Genomic DNA, 17,500 nt, shown 5'->3' on the forward strand with positions numbered 1-17,500 from the left:
GGACGGCCCGACCCGCGCCCGGGAGGGACCGGCGGCCACGCGCACGCGCGCGCGGCCGGCGCCCGTGGGCGGCGGCGAGGCGGGGACGGCGCTCCGCCCGCCCCGCGGGGCGGCCCCGACGTTCGGGCGGCGAGCGAGAGGCGGACCGCGGCGCCCGGCCCGGGGACAGTCGCGCCGTGCGGCCGCAGCGCCCGCGCACCGGTCCGGTCGAGGGCCCGGAGCCCGGCCGGAGCCCGGCTCCGAGCCCCGCCGGCGGGCGCGGGCGCAGGGGTGGCACACGCCACACGACGGCCAAGGGAGGACGACCGCAGCCGGCCGGCAACGCCCGCCCCCACCCGGGACGAGGGACCGCGACCGGGGCCGAGGCCCCGGCCCGGGCCCCACCCCCCGACCCGGGGAAAGGGCGAGCGACCGGCAAAGGCGGAGGTCGACCTGCGCCACACATCGCACAAACGCCTGTCCGGGAGGGACCACCGGGCCGCGCTCGGGCGCACGCGCGCGCCGAACGGGGCAACGCCACGCGGGGAGGACGCGCTCTCCCCGACGCCGACGCCCGGGACGGACGCCTCCAGGGAGGGCCACGGCAGGCCCGGGAAGCGAGGCGCACCCGGGGGACGCGCCGACCCGGTTCGGAAGAGCGGGCCGGGAGAGGACGAGGGACCACGGGCGAGGCCGAGGCGACGGGGAAGGCGCGAGAAAGGCGGCCGGCGGGGAAGGGGACGCCACGGGACCCCTCGGGCGCAGCCGACCGCGGCCGGGACACACACGCGGGGGTCTCACCGCCGGCAGCCTCCGAGCGCGAAGGCGGCCCCACGCGGCACCCGGAGCGGCCGACCGGCCCTCGGCGCTCCCCGCGGCTCCCCCCCACCACCGCCGCAGTCGCGGCCGGTCCCCCCCGGCACCCTCTCTTCCCTCGCACGCGCGCCACAGGCCGACCCCCCGAAACCCTCCGGGAAGCCCACCGGGCCCCACGCGGGGCGCCACCGACCCGGTCCCGAAGGCGCGCGCCGGGGGACGCGGACACCGGGCCAACCAGTGGCCGGCGGCGGCGCCCCCAACAAGGCGGTGCCGGGTTCGGTCCCAGACGGGGCCACCAACCGACGTCAAGCCGGCGAGCCGCTCGGGGAGAAGAGAGGATCGGCGGGCGGCGGGCGGGGAAGAGGGCACAGACGGGCAAGGGCACCCGGGAGCCCGCAGAGGCGGCGGCTCGGGGAGAAACCTCAGGCACGGCCGGGCCACCAGGAAAACACGGCCGCGGGATCCCACCGCCACAGACACGAGGGCGGTCCCGCGGCGCCCCGCCTGGGACGCCGGACGGCCCTCGGCCCCCACCCGAGACCCGCCTCGCGAGCCCCGGGGTCCCGCCACCGGGGGCCCCGAAGCGACCGCAGCCACAAGCCCGACAACGCCAGCACCACCCATCGCGCTCGTGATTCTCTCCGTCCATCCTCCGGCCCGGTCCCGCTCCGGGAGACCGGCGCGCCCCCACCGTGGGACGCTTTCCCAGGGCCAGGCGGCCCGACCCCGCGCCACGCAAACGCGGTCGTGGGCACCGGTCACGACTCGGCACACGGGAGCGGGCGGAGAGCCGACTCGCGGCGGAGGGGGTCACGCGCCGGACGGAACGCCGCGCGCGCACACCCACCGCCCGCCGGCCGCCACGTCCCAACCCGCTGGGACGCCAGGGCCCGGCCCGGCGGGATCCTCCCCCGACTCAGAAGGGGGAGGCGCGGGCCACAGTAGGCGACGAGCCGCGCTCGGCCACCACCGCGGTGGCCGGCGGAAACCCTCGCTCTCCCCCGCGAACCCCGTCGAGGGGGAAGGGGAGGAGGGTCCTCTGCGAGCGAGTCGCTACGGCAGCGCTCCCATCACGGAGGCAGAGACAGAGGCGGCAGTCCGGGGGATCCGGTACCCCAAGGCACGCCTCTCGGATCGCTAGAGAAGGCTTTCTCACCGAGGGTGGGTCACACTCCCCCACACGCCAGCCGCCCCTCCTCGGGCCCGCAGAGGCGCCGAGGGACGCCTGGGGAAGGGAGGGGGCCTGCAGTACGAGGAAACACCTGCGTGCGGCCACCTTGAGCGTCCGCGGTCAGGGCGGGGGCCCGGCCGGTGCGCGCGTGCGCGCAACCCCACGAGGCCCCCCCGTCCACCCGCCTCCTTCCTTCCGAGGCAAAGCACCCCCGAAGTCAACCCACACACTACCGGTCGGAGGCAGAACGGCAGCCCCTCGGCGGCCGGCCGGCGCACGCGCCACCGGCCCGAACCCACCGCGATCGCTCACACGGCCCGCGCGCACCCGCCAGAGGGGAGCACGGGACGTGCGCTCGCCGGACCAGGCGGACGCCCTTCCCCGCGTGGGAGGGGCGCGTCTCGTCTCCCTCGACCGCCTCGAACCCCACACCGACGAGCTCCCTCAGGACCCACGCGCGGACACCGCGGCGGCGACCGGAAGAGGGGGCGCTGGGGGCGGGAACGACACACCACCGCTCGGCCTCGGGCACCTGAGGGACAACCCGGAGCGCTCCAGGAGCACCGCAAAGGCCCAAGCGGAGCCGACGCTCGCGCACACCCCCCCGAGAGGGCAGCACGACGGGCCGGCGGGACGGCACCCCCCACCGCCGCGGAGGGGGGCCGCCCGCAAGTCCACAACCACTGGAGGCGACAGCGAGGGGTGCCTGCCGCGTCAGAGGACCCCGCCGACCCGCCCCGCGACGCAGAAGGCAGCGGGCGGGACGGCGAGGTCGGGCCGGGCTCCGCACCCCACACGCCTCCCCCACACGCGCCACCCGCAGGCGGGGAGAGGAGAGACGAGGGGACCCCGCGGGGCGGAGCGAGAAGAACGGTCCCGTTCGCCACGAACGTCCGCCCCTCGCCCGTCGCGGCTCGGACCCGGCCCGGGAGAGCACGACGTCACCACATCGATCACGAAGAGCCCCCCGGGAGCGGAGGTCGGCCGGCCGGCCGACGCCCTGCTCCGGGGAAGGGGCGGCGGACAACCCGGCGGAGACGAGAACGCCTGACACGCACGGCACGGAGCCAGCGGGGTGGGGTTGTCGCGGCCGCCCCGGGCGCCCGCAGCGGAGAGCGCACGGGGGCAGGGTGGCCCTCGCCGCCTTCCCCGCCGCCCCCAGGCGGGTCAGAGACCCGGACCCGGGCCGGCACCGGGAGTCGGGACACGCCCGGGCGCGCGAGAGAACAGCAGGCCCGCGGGCCCCAGCAGGCGGCTCAAGCAGGAGCACGGCCGGCTAGCCGGGTCACCGGTAGGCCAGAGCCCCGCACGCATCCGGAGTCCCAACCTCTCCAGCGACAGGTCGCCAGAGGACAGCGTGTCAGCAATAACCCGGTGGCCCAAGATGCAGACTCGGAGTGAAAGATATACCTCCCCCGGGGCCGGGAGGTCGTGTCACCGACCACGCCGCCGGCCCAGGAAACGCGCGACACGGACACCTGTCCCCAAAAACGCCACCATCGCAGCCACACACGGAGCGCCCGGGGCCCTCTGGTCAACCCCGGGACACACGTGGGAGCAGCGCCGGGCCAGGGACGCCCTCCCGGCCGCCCGTGCCACACGCAGGGGGCCGGCCCGTGTCCCCAGAGCGGGAGCCGGAAGCATTTTCGGCCGGCCCCTCCTACGACCGGGACACACGAGGGACCGAAGGCCGGCCAGGCGCGACCTCTCGGGCCGCACGCGCGCTCAGGGAGCGCTCTCCGACTCCGCACGGGGACTCGCCAGAAAGGATCGCGGCAGAGGGACCGCGGCCCGGCCCGGGGACCGCTCCCCGGCACCCGGGGGACGGGGGCAGGACGGTCCCCGGCTCCCCACGGGGACTCGGAAACGAATTCGGCCGCCGCCTCAGACGGCCAGGATGAGCGCGGACGGACCCGCGACCGGGCCGGGAAGGGCGTCCCCAGCCTCCCGCGCCACGCGCGGCGGGTCCCCGCGGGTCGCGGCTCGGGCCTCGGGAGCTGCGGCGCGCTGGTCGACCGGCCCGGGCAGCCCCACGCCCGGCTCGGGCCCAGAAGCGCAGCGACAGCCTCTCCCCCACGTAAACCTGCACGCCAGAGCTCTGACTCACAAGCGACGCGCCACAGCTCTGGCGCCACCGGGCCAGCCGGGCTGACGACCGCGGGCTTTCCGGAGCTCTGCACAGCTCACAGCGGGGACGGTCCCCTCCCTCGGCAGCTGCCACCGCAGCTCCGGAAGCCGAGAGCACGATCTAAAAGCGGCCGCCAGATGGAGCCCGACGACCGCCGCGAACGTCAGCGAGACAGATCCGGATGGCAGGCAGGGCGGCCCGTGGACCGCAAAAGCGAAACCGTGAGCCGAGAAGCTCTTCCCGAGGCCGAAAACGCAGCCCCTCTGCCCCAACCCCACACACACGGTGCCCAAAACGCGTCTCTGCCTCGACCGCGACAGAGTCAGAAGACAACCCACGGCGCGTGGGTGTTCGGAGATGCATCTCGGAAGCAGGGAGGGAGGGAGGGAGGGAGGGAGGGAGGGAGGGAGAAAGAACACACAAGGACTCGGTCGCGGGTCGCTGCAGACACACGGAGAGGCAAAATGCATAGGCTCTTCCGGAATCCACGCAGAGACAGACGGGGGGGGGGGGTGGGGGGGGCGGGGAATGGGGAAAAGAGACAGATGGTGAAAGGGAAGGAGGGAGGGAAGGGAGCAGGGAGGGAGGGAGGGAGGAAGACAATGGAGAAAAGAGAATTTAAAAAACGTCGATACACAGAGAAAACTTTTGAAACACTCCATTTTTAAAAGACAGACGGAAAGGAAAGAAACATGAAAAAGAGAGAAAGAATGAGGAAAGAAACGAAGGAAAGAAGGGAAAAAGAAACAGAGAGGAAAGAAAAAAGAAGGAGAGACAGGGAACGAAAGAGAAATAAAGCACGAAGGAGAAAAGATCAGAAAGAGAGAGAGAAGGAAAGGAAGAGAGGAAGAAAAACCTACAGAAGGAGAGAAAGGAAGAAAGGAAGGAAGAAAAACGTAAAGGAGAGGAAGAAAGAAAACAGAGATAAGTACGTACACTTGTTCATTTATAAACATAAATACAACACTTTTCGTACGTAAACGTAAACGTATTTCTCGACGATCGCTTCTCTGTAGAGCGATGTGTATTTATTTGTATCACAGAAACACCTACATCTATCATATAGAAGGATGTTTCTATACAATCGGTACGTGTTTACTACACACGAGAGTAGTAAATGCAAAGATATACGCATTGTCGTTTACATACAAATGTACAAAAATGTTCACATTAATAAACGTCAGTAAATACATGGAAAGGAAAGAAAGAAAAAAAACGAAATGAGTCAACAGGCCGGGCACGGTGGCTCACGCCCGTCATCCCAGCACTTCGAGAGGCCGAGGTGGGCGCATCACATGAGGTCGGGAGTCGGAGGCCAGCCTGACCAACACGGAGAGACACGGTGTGCCTACTAAAAACGCAAACATCAGCCAAGCCAGGCGTGGGGGTGCCTCCCTGTAATCCCCGCTAATCAGGAGGCTGAGGCAGGAGAAGCCCTCGAACCCGGGAGGCGGAAGGTGCGGTGAGCCAAGATCGCGCCATTGCACTCTAGCCGTGGAACCAAGAGTGAAACTCTGTCTCAAAAGGACGAAACAGAAAGAAAGAAAGAAAGAAAGAAAGAAAGAAAGAAAGAAAAGACAGAAAGCAAGCAAGCAAGAAAGCAAGCAAGAAAGCAAGCAAGAAAGCAAAAAAGCAGGAAAGATAGAAAGAAAGAGAAAAGAAAGCAAGAAAGCAAGAAAGAAAGAAAGAAAAAGAAAAGAAAGCAAGAAAGAAAAGAAAGCTAGAAAGAAAACAAAGCCAGAAAGAAAGCAGGAAAGAAAGCAAGAAAGCAAGAAAACAAGAAAGCAAGAAAGCAAGCAAGAAAGAAACAAAAGAAAGAAAGAAAGAAACCAAGAAAACAAGAAAGCACGAAAGCAAGCAAGCAAGCGAGAGAGCAAGAAAGAAGGAAACAAAAGAAAGAAAGCAAGAAAACAAGAAAGCACGAAAGCAAGCAAGAAAGCAAGAAAACAAGAAAGCAAGAAAGCAAGCAAGAAAGAAAGAAAAAGAAAAGAAAGCAAGCAAGAAAGAAAAGAAAGCAAGAAAGAAACAAAAGAAAGAAAGAAAGCAAGAAAACAAGAAAGCAAGAAAGCACGAAAGCAAGCAAGCAAGCAAGAAAGCAAGAAAACAAGACAGCACGAAAGCAAGCAAGCAAGAAAGCAAGAAAGAAAAAGAAAGGAAAGCCAGAAAGCAAGCAAGCAAGAAAGAAAAGAAAGCAAGAAAGCAAGAAAACAAGCAAGCAAGAAAGCAAGCAAGAAAGAAACAAAAGAAAGAAAGAAAACAAGGAAGCAAGAAAGCACGAAAGCAAGCAAGCAAGCAAGCGAGAGAGAGAGAGAGAGAGAGAGAGAGAGAGAGAGAGAGAGACAGAGAGAGAGAGAGGCTGGGCGCTGTGGCTCACCCCTGTCATCCCAGCACTTTGGGAGGCCAAGGCAGGCGGACCACCTGAGGTTGGGAGTTGGAGACCAGCCTGACCAACATGGAAAAACACCGTCTCTACTAAAAGTACAAACATCAGCCAGGCACGGTGGCCCATGCCTGTAATCCCAGCTAATCAGGAGGCCGAGGCAGGAGAATCGCTTGAACCTGGGAGGCGGAGGGTGCGGTGAGCCGAGATCGCGCCATTGCCCTCTAGCCTGGGCAACAAGAGTGAAACTCTGTCTCAAAAAAAAAAAAAAAAAAAAAGGAAGAAGAAGAAGAAAAAAAGAAAGTAATAAGAAAGAAAGAAAGAAAGAAAGAAAGAAAGAAAGAAAGAAAGAAAAGGCAAGGCCAGGCAAGGCCAGGCAAGGCCAGGCAAGGCAAATCTACCTGCTTTCACTACATCTGGGGAGAATCGGGAAAGTCCCCAACAACAACAAGGCCTAAAGTGGAGCTGCCATCTGTCAAACCCGAGCGGAAGAGTCCACGCGGGTTAAAGACACGAAGAAAGACAAGGAAACCATCGACCGAGGAGAAGAACAATCTGGCCCAGCCAGGGTCTGTCTCCTGAGGTTGTCTGGGCAACCAGGGAATGGGACGGAGGGAGGGCGGGCCTCCGAGACTCCGTCTCGAAACAGAAATCATGAGAATAAAATAAAAGTAAGTTAAAAAAAAGAAATCACGCATAATTCCTAACGTGTTTGATGCCTCGAAAGGCGAGAGGCGTACGTACGTGGATGTCACGGTGGGGTTGTTTTTTGTTGTTGTTGTTGTTGTTGTTGTTGTTGTTGTTGTTTTTTCTTTTTCCCCGGAAACTCACTTTTTAATTATTTTGTTGCATTTCATTTTCATTTTCATTTTTTTGAGACGGAGTCTCGCTCTGTCGCCCAGGCTGGGGTGCAGTGGCACGATCTCGGCTCACTGCAACCTCCACCTCCCAGGTTCAAGCGATTCTCCTGCCTCAGCTCGGCCTCCCGAGTAGCTGGGATTACAGACAGTACAGCACAGCACGGCGCCCGGCTAATTCTGTGTATTGTGAGTAGAGACGGGGTTTCACCATACTGGCCCTGTTGGTCTGACCGCCTCTTGATCCACCGGCCTTGGCCTCCCAAAGTGAGGGGGTGACAGGCTTGAGCCACCGCGCAGGGCCCATTTATTTTATTGCATTGTATTTATTTATTTTAATTTATGTATTTGTGTATTTATTTATTTATTTATTTATTTATTTATTTTTGAGACGGAGTTTCGCTGTTTTTGCTCAGACTGGAGTGCGATGGCGCAATCTCGGCTCACCGCAACCTCCGCTTCCCAGGTTCAAGCGATTCTCCTGCCTCAGCCTTCCTAGCAGCTGGGATTAGAGGCATGTGCCACCGCGCCCGGCTAGTTTTGTATTTTCAATTGAGACGGGATTTCTCCATGTTGGTCGGGCTTGTCTCCAACTCCCGACTTCAGGTGATGCGTCCACCTCGGCCTCCCAAAGTGATGGGATGACAGGCATGAGCCACCGCACCCGGCCTATTGTATTGTATTGTATTGTATTGTATTGTATTGTATTGTATTGTATTGTATCCTATCGTATCGTGTGGTATTTTATTGCATTGCAATGGATTGTATTGACTTATTTTATTCAGTTAGTTACTTTTGTGTTATTTTATTTATTTATTTGTTTGTTCGTTTTTGCCTGATCAAAGGTCAATCAGACCCAGTCGTCAAAGTGGCGATTTCCTAGGCAACAAAGGAGGGAGGAACTTGGAGGTGGGGGTGGGGGCGGTGGAGAAGACACAGTTGCCCCAGGCTGTGCGCAGGCGGCCTGGTGCTCCCTTCCTCTGTGAGGCCTCCGTTTTCAGAGTCACAGTGACCGCTAGGTGATGCCCGACGTCTGCCAGTGAGAGTGTCAGCCCGGAATGAATTGGGATCCCCTGGGGAGGGGGTGGGGGGAAGGATGGAGGCTCCCACAGCACAGTGGGTCACCGCGCCCTCCAAAGCGATCCCCACAACTAATCGACCAGGGCTCCTGGGGGGACGCAGCCTAAGTCCCCCACCCATCGGATCATCTGGAACTTCCGTCCAGAGACGAGAGACCGACTGGGAATTCTCTCAGTCAAGGTCCAAACTGAAAAGAATCACTGGCACGGACAGCAGGACTAAGGCCATTTCTAAAAGACTGGTTTCTGTGTTTTGGGTGAATCTGTGTATTTCTGTATCACAAAATGACTGACTTTGAACGTTACGATTTTTCTCCTCCTTACGTGTACGGTCCTGTGATAGACAGACCAGGGGACTCCTCAGCTCAGAGTCCATGAGGCCAGAAGCTGACGCCCCAAATTTCTATTGAGAATGAATTTAAGCACGCCAGCCAAACGCTCTGCCGTGAAACTGTCTGTCGGGAAGACAAGCGGGGGAGGGGGGAAGGGGGGGTCCGGGCGCCGTAGGCTCGCGCCTGTCATCCCCGCACTTTTGGGAGGCCGAGGGCCGGTGGATCCCTCGGCCCAAGCCTTGGCAACACGGTGAAACCTCGTCTCAAAAAAAAAAAAAAAAAAAAAAAAAATTACAAAAACTAACTGGTTTCATAACCTGGACTCAAAGTTAATAAATAGATAAATAGGCCGGGGGCGGTGGCTCACGCCTGTCATCCCAGCACTTTGGGAGGCCGAGGTGGACGGATCACAGGGTCAGGAGATCGAGACCATCCTGGCTACCACAGTGAAACCCCATCTCTACTCAAAATACAAAAAGTCAGCCAGGCACAGTGGTGGGCGCCTGTAGTCCCGGCTACTTGGGAGGCTGAGGCAGGAGAATGGCGTGAACCCGGGAGGCAGAGCTTGCAGTGAGCCGAAATCGCGCCGCTGCACTCCAGTCTGGGCAACAGAGCGAGAGTCTGTCTCGAAAATAAATAAATAAGTAAATACATAAATCAATAAATGTAAATAAATAAATAAATAGATTAAAATTGAAAACTAAAAAAAAGTAAAATAATTTAAAAAAAAAAAACGTAGCCGGCCGGTCACGATGGCTCACGCCTCTCACCCCAGCACTTTGGGAGGGCGAGGCGGGCAGATCCACTGGGGTCGCCAGTTCGAGACCAGCCTGACCCACATGGAGAAATGCCGTCTCTACTAACAATACAAAATCAGCCGGGTGTGGTGGCCCCTGCCTGTAATCCCAGCTACTCAGGAGGCTGAGGCAGGAGAATCGTTTGAACGCGAGAGGTGGAGGTTGCGGTGAGCCGAGATGGTGCCACTGCACTCCAGCGTGGGCACCAAGAGTGAAACTCCGTCCGAAGGGGAAAAAAAAAATAAGTGCTGTATTCTGTTATTTTTGCTTCCTACCCTGACAAGAACATAATACAGCTGTTGTCTTTCTGCCTGCCTGCCTGCCTGCCTGCCTGCCTGCCTGCCTGCCTGCCTGCCTGTGGCAGGGCCTCATTCTGTCTTTCGCCCAGACTGGAGCGCAGTGACACAATTATGGCTCACTCACTGCAGCCTCAACCTCCCCAGGGTTAGGCGATTCCTCGAGGGATCCTACGGCCTCGGCCTCCCAAAGTGCTGGGGTTACAGGCGCGAGCCACCAGCACCCGGCCTGAGTTAATACATCTGGTCTCACTACGTCTTAACCACGCACCCACGAAGAACTCAAGTCAAGAGAGAGTCGGCAAGAGACTCTCAGCATTCTCTCCCGAAAGCACGTGTGTCCCGAGCTCCTGTGGTTTCAGGTGGCCGCGCGTAGAGGAGAGATTTCCAATGTTTCCGGAGAGGTGCGAGCCACAGTCACTCGGGGCATCCGAGCACGAGATGGGGTTTCTGACAGCGACTGAAGGGCCAGGAAGGGCCAGAATCTGCCAAGGCCCGCGTTCCAGGGTGGGGCCGATGGAACCCAAGGTAGAGGGAGTCAGCGGTCCGCACAGAGAGAGCTCCAGCCCTAGGCCCCACTGTGCAGACCGAATCAGAAGGAAGAGAGTCCTTCGTCCTACCTGCCACATCCCTCACATCCCCCCACTGAACTTGGGAGTGGATCCGTGTTCTAAACACGAGGTGACTCTCGGTTTGCAATGGATCACAAGGGGCCGGGCTTTCCAGAGTCGGCAGGATAAAGAAGTCATTCTGGCTCGGACTCCCCCATCCCACGGTAAACGGTCGGTAACGGTCGCTGGTGACTTTAAATGAGCCGGGGCTGGCCGGGCCGGAGCCGCTATGGGGGTGGGGGGTGGGGGGGTGGGGGGGCGGTGCCTGAGGCACTGCAGAAAGTGGGCCTGAGCCTCGAGGATGGCGGTGCTGCAGGGACCCGTCCAGGCTGCTATATGGCAAGCACTAAGCCACTATGCCTACCGAGATGCGGTTTTCCTCGCAGAACGCCTCTATGCAGAAGTACACTCAGAAGAAGCCTTGTTTTTACTGGCAACCTCTTCTTACCGCTCAGGAAAGGCCTATAAAACATATAGACTCTGGAAAGGACACAGTTGTACTACACCGCAATGCAAATACCTGCTTGCGAAATGTTGTGTTGATCTCAGCAAGCTTGCAGAAGGGGATCAAATCTTATCGGGTGGAGTGTTTCATAAGCAGAAAAGCCACGATGATATTATTGTTCCTGAGTTTGCTGATTCAGCTCGCTTTCCCCTTCCATCGTTGGGACATGTATATTGCAAGGCAGATCGGCTTACCAAAGGATCAGAATGTGACCAAAAGAGCCTTCGTTGAAATCCTTTCCTCCGGTGTCCCTTTGAATCATGATGTGAAATAGGGGGGAAAAGCCAGATCCTGACCAAACATTTTGATTCACATCTCTAGAGAGCTTTAGCAACTGCCTGTCCAAGTGTTGCGCCAAAACACTGGGACCTCGTCCTAGTTTATGTCACAGACAGCCTGAGACCGTTCTTACGGAAACACCCCAGGACACCGTTGAATTAAACGGATTGAATTGAGAATCTTCCAATTCAAAGTACTCCTTGAATACAGACTCCCCAGTGTCTTCTATCGATTCAGCTGTCCTTTCACCTGATACTGTCCCACTGGGAACAGGAACTTCCATATGATGTAAACAGGTTCAACATAAACCAAAAACTGGTCGAAGTGTATTAGGAGGACCAGCAGCAGTTAGTCCATGAGCCCCAAGTGTTGGCATTTTGCCATTAGAAGCCCCAAGTCCCGGAGACGGATCCTATTGACAAAACTGCACTGGTATTAGACACCTTCTGTCGTTGACGTGCCATCCACCGGAGCCCCTTCAAAAAAGTCTGTTGCCAGAATCGGCCAAACCGGAACACAGTCTGTCTTCTCGCAGAGGGGAAAGAGCCGAAAGGTAACCCCAATTCTTGCAAAAACACAAAGTTCTGGTGCGCCGACAAGGGCAACACCTCAGGTATTGAGCCCCACTATGGCATCTCCCCCAAATGCACCGCCTCGAAGAAATTCACGACTCTTGACTAGTGACAGCTCCACAACCGAGGAGAATAGGAGAAAATTAAAAGGGAAGTTTCCACCTAAAATCCCAAACAGAAAAACAAAAAGTAAAGCTAATAAAGGAGGAATAACTCCACCGAACATAAGTGATAGCCATGGAAGTGACAAAATTGGACTCTTCCATCATTCCAGAAGGGAAAATAGCCGCAATCGCGCCTCAGATTCAGGCTTTTAATCTACAAAAAGCAGCAGCAGCGGAAGGCTTGATGAGCCTTCCTCGTGAAAGGGGGAAAGGTTATTTAGCTTTGTGTTCTCACCACGGCAAAGAAGCTGTCAGTCAGTATCTTGAGCCATCTAGCTTCTCACCACCGCAATACCGGTTGGGTACTGTGCCAAATTGGAAGGGCCTATTTTAAACTTTCAGAGTCCACGCAAGCTGAAAGAAAATTCTCAGAGGTTAGAAGGATTGAGAATTACAGAGTCGAAGGCATGGAGATCTGCTCTACAACACTTTGGCATCCTCCGAAAGATGTTGCTCTTTCAGTTCTGTCCAAAGACTTCACAGACAGGGATAAAACTTCGCCAGCCAGAGGCCTGGTGTGCTGCAGGGAACTGTTTCGGTCTGCAACGGGAACACGATATTGCGATTCAATTCTTCCAGAGAACTCTCGAAGTGGATCCAAATGATGCTTATGCCTATAGTGCATTAGGGCGTGAGCTTGTCTTCACTGAAGAATTGGACAAAGCATCAGCTTGTTTTCGAAATGCTATCAGGGTCAATCCCAGACATTGTAAGGCATGGTAAGTGGTAATGAAGTGTAAAGACAAAGCCCTATGGATGGTGCCGGTACTCGCTAGTTTTTCTGGTTAGATAGCTCTTTATTGTCACGAATTTGGTTAAAAATACTTAGGGATGGTACATAGTGCTGAATAACTTCTAACTAAGATGTTTCCTTATGAAACGTATGTCTTGAACAAACTCTGAAATGAACTCATGATCCTAGAATACCAGATCCTTATACTCAACAGTTTCAGTCTTCTAGCAAACTTTTGCAGACGCTGTAGTTGTCTTTGGTTCGTGTATGTGTTTCTTTAGTTGTGTGACTTGATTTGTTACTTTTTCTTCGAGCACCGAAGTGGTGATGGGGACAAGGAGCGCTTGGGAGATTGGAAAGGAATAGCATAGTTCACTTATTGGAGAATAGAAAAATAGATGGAAACAACTCACGAGCTGCTGCTTTTTGACAGTGTTCCAGTTTACGGAGTTACTATGAAGAACTTCACGTACCCTTTCATGTAGCGGTCTCTCTGTTTTACTCTTTTGTACTCGTGTATAAGTGGGCACATAGGAAATTACTACCTAGGTCCTATTGTGATCAACTGAATAAGACATGAGAAAGTGTGGTCCTACCTCTGCCTCAACAGCATACTCACCGTTGACATTGATTGCATTTTTCTGGACTGACTTCATAGTTTAAACGTCAAGAGAAGGCCGGGCGCAGTGGCTCACGCCTGTCATCCCAGCACTTTGGGAGGCCGAGGCGGGCGGGTCACGAGGTCAAGAGATCGAGACCATCCGGGCCAACACGGCGAAACCCCGTCTCTATTAAAAGTATAAAGATTAGCTGGGCGTGGTGGTGGGCACCTGTAGTCCCAGCTACTCGGGAGGCTGAGGCAGGAGAATCGCTTGAACCCGGAGAGGTGGCGGTTGCAGTGAGCCGAGATCACACCATTGCACTCCAGCCTGGGCGACAGAGCGAGACGCCGTCTCAAGAGAAATACATTAAAAAAATAAATACATACATAAGTAAATATCAAGAGAAAGTATAATTCTGAAGTCATAACCCTGTGGTAGTTATTTTGTCAGATACGGTGGTCTTTGGGGTGACTTATTACAGCAGTGGCGTTCTATCATTTGATTTGCTTCTAAATCTGAAGCATTATATTACGGAAACATTTTTTGATTTGCGAATATGTTGTTCAATGGATCATATCTCATTTTGCTGTAGTAGTTACATGGCCCGAAAGATGGCCAAAAAGATAGTGCCAGCTACTGCTGACCAACGTCACAATCAACTTGCCAATACTGCCTTCTCTTCCGATGGCTATGTTCTCCGTCCTATTTTAAGAACTCAGTTCTTCATAAGACTTGTGTCGTTTTCGATTTTTTCCCAAGTCTGGTTGATCCTTGTGTTGTGATGTTTTTAAATGTGTATTGTCTGTTCAGCTCTTTTGCAGGAGTCGCATTCTTAAAAAAATCTTAACCCTATCAAAAATTGTGTTTAAAGGAGGATTATTCAGATCGGCCAGCTTTGACTAGGAAGAGTGTAAATGCTGACGTATTTAGGTAGCTCTAAATACTGAGCAACTTTATTCTAACCACAAAATGGATAGCCTTTCTTTTGTCTTCACTTTCGCTATCATTAGCACAGTGTTTAATACCTTTTCTTCATCTATAACACAATTATAATGATATAGGAAGCCACTCAAATAAGGCAGACATGTTGCGTTGCACTTAAAAAAAAAAAAGAAGAAGAAGAAGAAGAAGTCTCTCTGTGGCACAGAATGAGGTGTGGTTCGAATCTGGAATCTCCAGTGAAAACCAATGAAAGAGGGTGAAACCCCGTGTCTACTAAAAAAAAAAAAAAAAAAAAAAAAAAAAAAATATGAGCCGGCCATGGTGGCGCTGAGACAGGAGAATCACTTGAACCCAGGAGGCAGAGGTTCCAGTGAGCTGAGATCACGCCGCTGCACTCCAGCCTGGGGGACAGAGCAAGACTCCATCTCAGAAACAAACAAACCCACCAAGCCAGTAAAGGTGTTTAATTCGATGGTGTCAGGCTCAGGTCTCTTGACAGGATACATCCAGCACCCGGGGGGAAACGTCGATGGGTGGGGTGGAATCTATTTTGTGGCCTCAAGGGAGGGTTTGAGAGGTAGTCCCGCAAGCGGTGATGGCCTAAGGAAGCCCCTCCGCCCAAGAAGCGATATTCATTTCTAGCCTGTAGCCACCCAAGAGGGAGAATCGGGCTCTCCACAGACCCCACAACCCCCAACCCACCCCACCCCCACCCCTCCCACCTCGTGAAATGGGCTCTCGCTCCGTCAGGCTCTATTCACACCGTGTGCTTTTGGAACCTCCAGCGTGTGTGTGTGGGTTGCGTGGTGGGGTGGGGCCGGCTGTGGACAGAGGAGGGGATCAAGCGGCGGTGTCCCGCGGGTGCCCGGGACGTGGGACGTGGGGCGTGGGTGGGGTGGCCAGAGCCTAGGGAACTCATCGCCGGTCAGGACGTCTCCCCTCCCGGTCCCCTCTCTGACTTACGCTCCACATCTTCGCCGTTCAGTGGGGACCTTGTGGGTGGAAGTCACCATCCCTTTGGACTTTAGCCGATGAAGGCCGGGCTCCCAAGAGTCTCCCCGGAGGCGGGGTCTTGGGCAGGCTCACAAGGATGCTGACGGTGACGGTTGGTGACGGTGATGTACTTCGGAGGCCTCGGGCCAATGCAGAGGTATCCATTTGACCTCGGTGGGACAGGTCAGCTTTGCGGAGTCCCGTGCGTCCTTCCAGAGACTCATCCAGCGCTAGCAAGCATGGTCCCGACGCTCCCAGCTCCCAGCAGAGGCACTTTTGTTCACACAGGATCCTGGGCAGGAAAGTTCTCAGCAGGCTTAGGCCTCCTAGCCAAAAAGCCAAAACCACTTCTGGGATTTTTTTCAAAGAGCCAGTGGTTCCACAAGGGGCCGTGGGTAGTTGTGGAAATGGAGAGAAGTGTTTGCACATACATATTTGAGACAGAACGGACAGGGCTCGGTCACAGATCACTTAGGACACGGGCAGATGCACATGGAGAAAACTCTTCCGGCATCCTAGGGGAACAGAGGTACGATTTTTCGAGACAGTCGAGGGAGAAGCCACACCAGATTTTAGGATTGGATCTTTATTCCTATGTAGTTTCTATGAGGTATCCAAGTCCAGAAATCAACTCGCCAGTTCTGTACAGCATTCTGTAGGGAGATCAAATCTGGGATGTCAGAAGTTAAGAATTCGGGCCTTGGTGAGGGATTAGATTAGATGTACTTGAGCTTATTTTGCAAAAAAAGAGAGGGCGGGAGATAGCGAGAGCCAGAGCCAGAGACCGAGACAGACAGACAGAGAGAGAGAGAGAGAGAGAGAGAGAGAGAGAGACAGAGAGACAGAGAGACAGAGACAGAGAGACAGAGACAGAGACAGACAGAGAGAGACAACGATACACAAAGAGGGAAAGACAGAAAAAGAGAGAGAGAGAGACAGATAAAGAGACAGACGGAGAAAGACACAGATGGACAGAGACAGAGAGAAACAGAAAGAGAGAGAAACAGAGACAGGAAGGGAGAGAGACAGGCAGAGAGAGAGAGAGACAAACAGACAGGCAGACAGACAGGCAGAGAAAGAGAGTAAGACAGAAGGCAGACACACACACCCCCCCACACCCCCCCACACACACACACAGAGAGAGAGAGAGAGAGAGAGAGACAGAGACAGACAGAGAGACAGAGAGAAAGAGACAGAGAGAGAAAGACAGAGAGAAACAGACAGAAAGAGAGACACAGACAGAGACAGAGAAACAGCCGACGGGGGGGGGGGAGAGAGAGAGAGAGAGAGAGAGAGAGAGAGAGAGAGAGACAGAGAGAGACAGACAGACAGACAGGCAGAGAAAGACAGTAAGAGAGAAGACAGACACACAGAGAGAGAGACAGAGAGACAGAGAGAAAGAAAGACAAAGACAGAGAGAGAGAGAGAGACAAACAGACAGACAGGGAGAGAGACAGAGAGACTAAGACAGAAGACAGACACAATGAGAGAGACAGAGACAGAGAGAAGGAAAGACAAAGAGAGACAGACAAAGAAAGACAGACACGGACAGAGAGAGACAGAGAGAAACAGACAGAAAGAGAGAGAGAGAGAGAGACACGCAGAGAGAGAGTGAGAGAGACAGGCAGGCAGAGAGAGAGTAAGACAGAAGACAGACAGAGTGAGACAGACAGGCAGAGAGAGACAGAGAGAAAGAAAGAGAGAGAGAGACACGCAGAGAGAGAGAGTGAGAGAGACAGGCAGGCAGAGAGAGAGTAAGACAGAAGACAGACAGAGTGACAGAGACAGGCAGAGAGAGACAGAGAGAAAGAAAGAGAGAGACAGACAGACAGAGAAAGACAGAGACGGAGAGAGAGACACAGAAAGAGAGAGAGAGACAGAGACAGAGAGAAACATACAGACAGGGGGAGAGAGAGAGAGAGAGACCGACAGACAGACAGGCAGACAGGCAGAGAAAGGGAGTAAGACAGAAGACAGACACAGTGAGAGAGACAGGCAGAGAGAGAGAGACAGAGAGAGAGAAACAGACAGGCAGAGAGAGAGAGACACAGAGAGAGAGAGAGAGAGAGAAGACAGACAGAGAAAGAGAGAGACAGAGACAGACAGAGAGACAGAGAGAGGGGGAGGAAGGGCGTGCTCAAGAAATAATCACACATATTTTATAATGCTTTTGATCACATAAACGGTGGCCGGGGTATACTTTGAAAACAACGACAACAACAACGACAACGACAACAGCAACGACAACAACAACAACAGCA

General features: G+C 55.6%; 1 pseudogene; it reads left to right on the top strand.

Moving 5' to 3' along the window:
• The first annotated feature begins 10,690 nt into the window (after positions 1–10,690).
• LOC134808093 (cell division cycle protein 27 homolog) lies at positions 10,691–13,481 on the top strand (annotated as a pseudogene).
• Positions 13,482–17,500: the final 4,019 nt, after the last annotated feature.

The sequence above is a fragment of the Pan troglodytes genome, chromosome 14 (assembly GCF_028858775.2).
Source record: "Pan troglodytes isolate AG18354 chromosome 14, NHGRI_mPanTro3-v2.0_pri, whole genome shotgun sequence".
NCBI lineage: Eukaryota > Metazoa > Chordata > Mammalia > Primates > Hominidae > Pan > Pan troglodytes.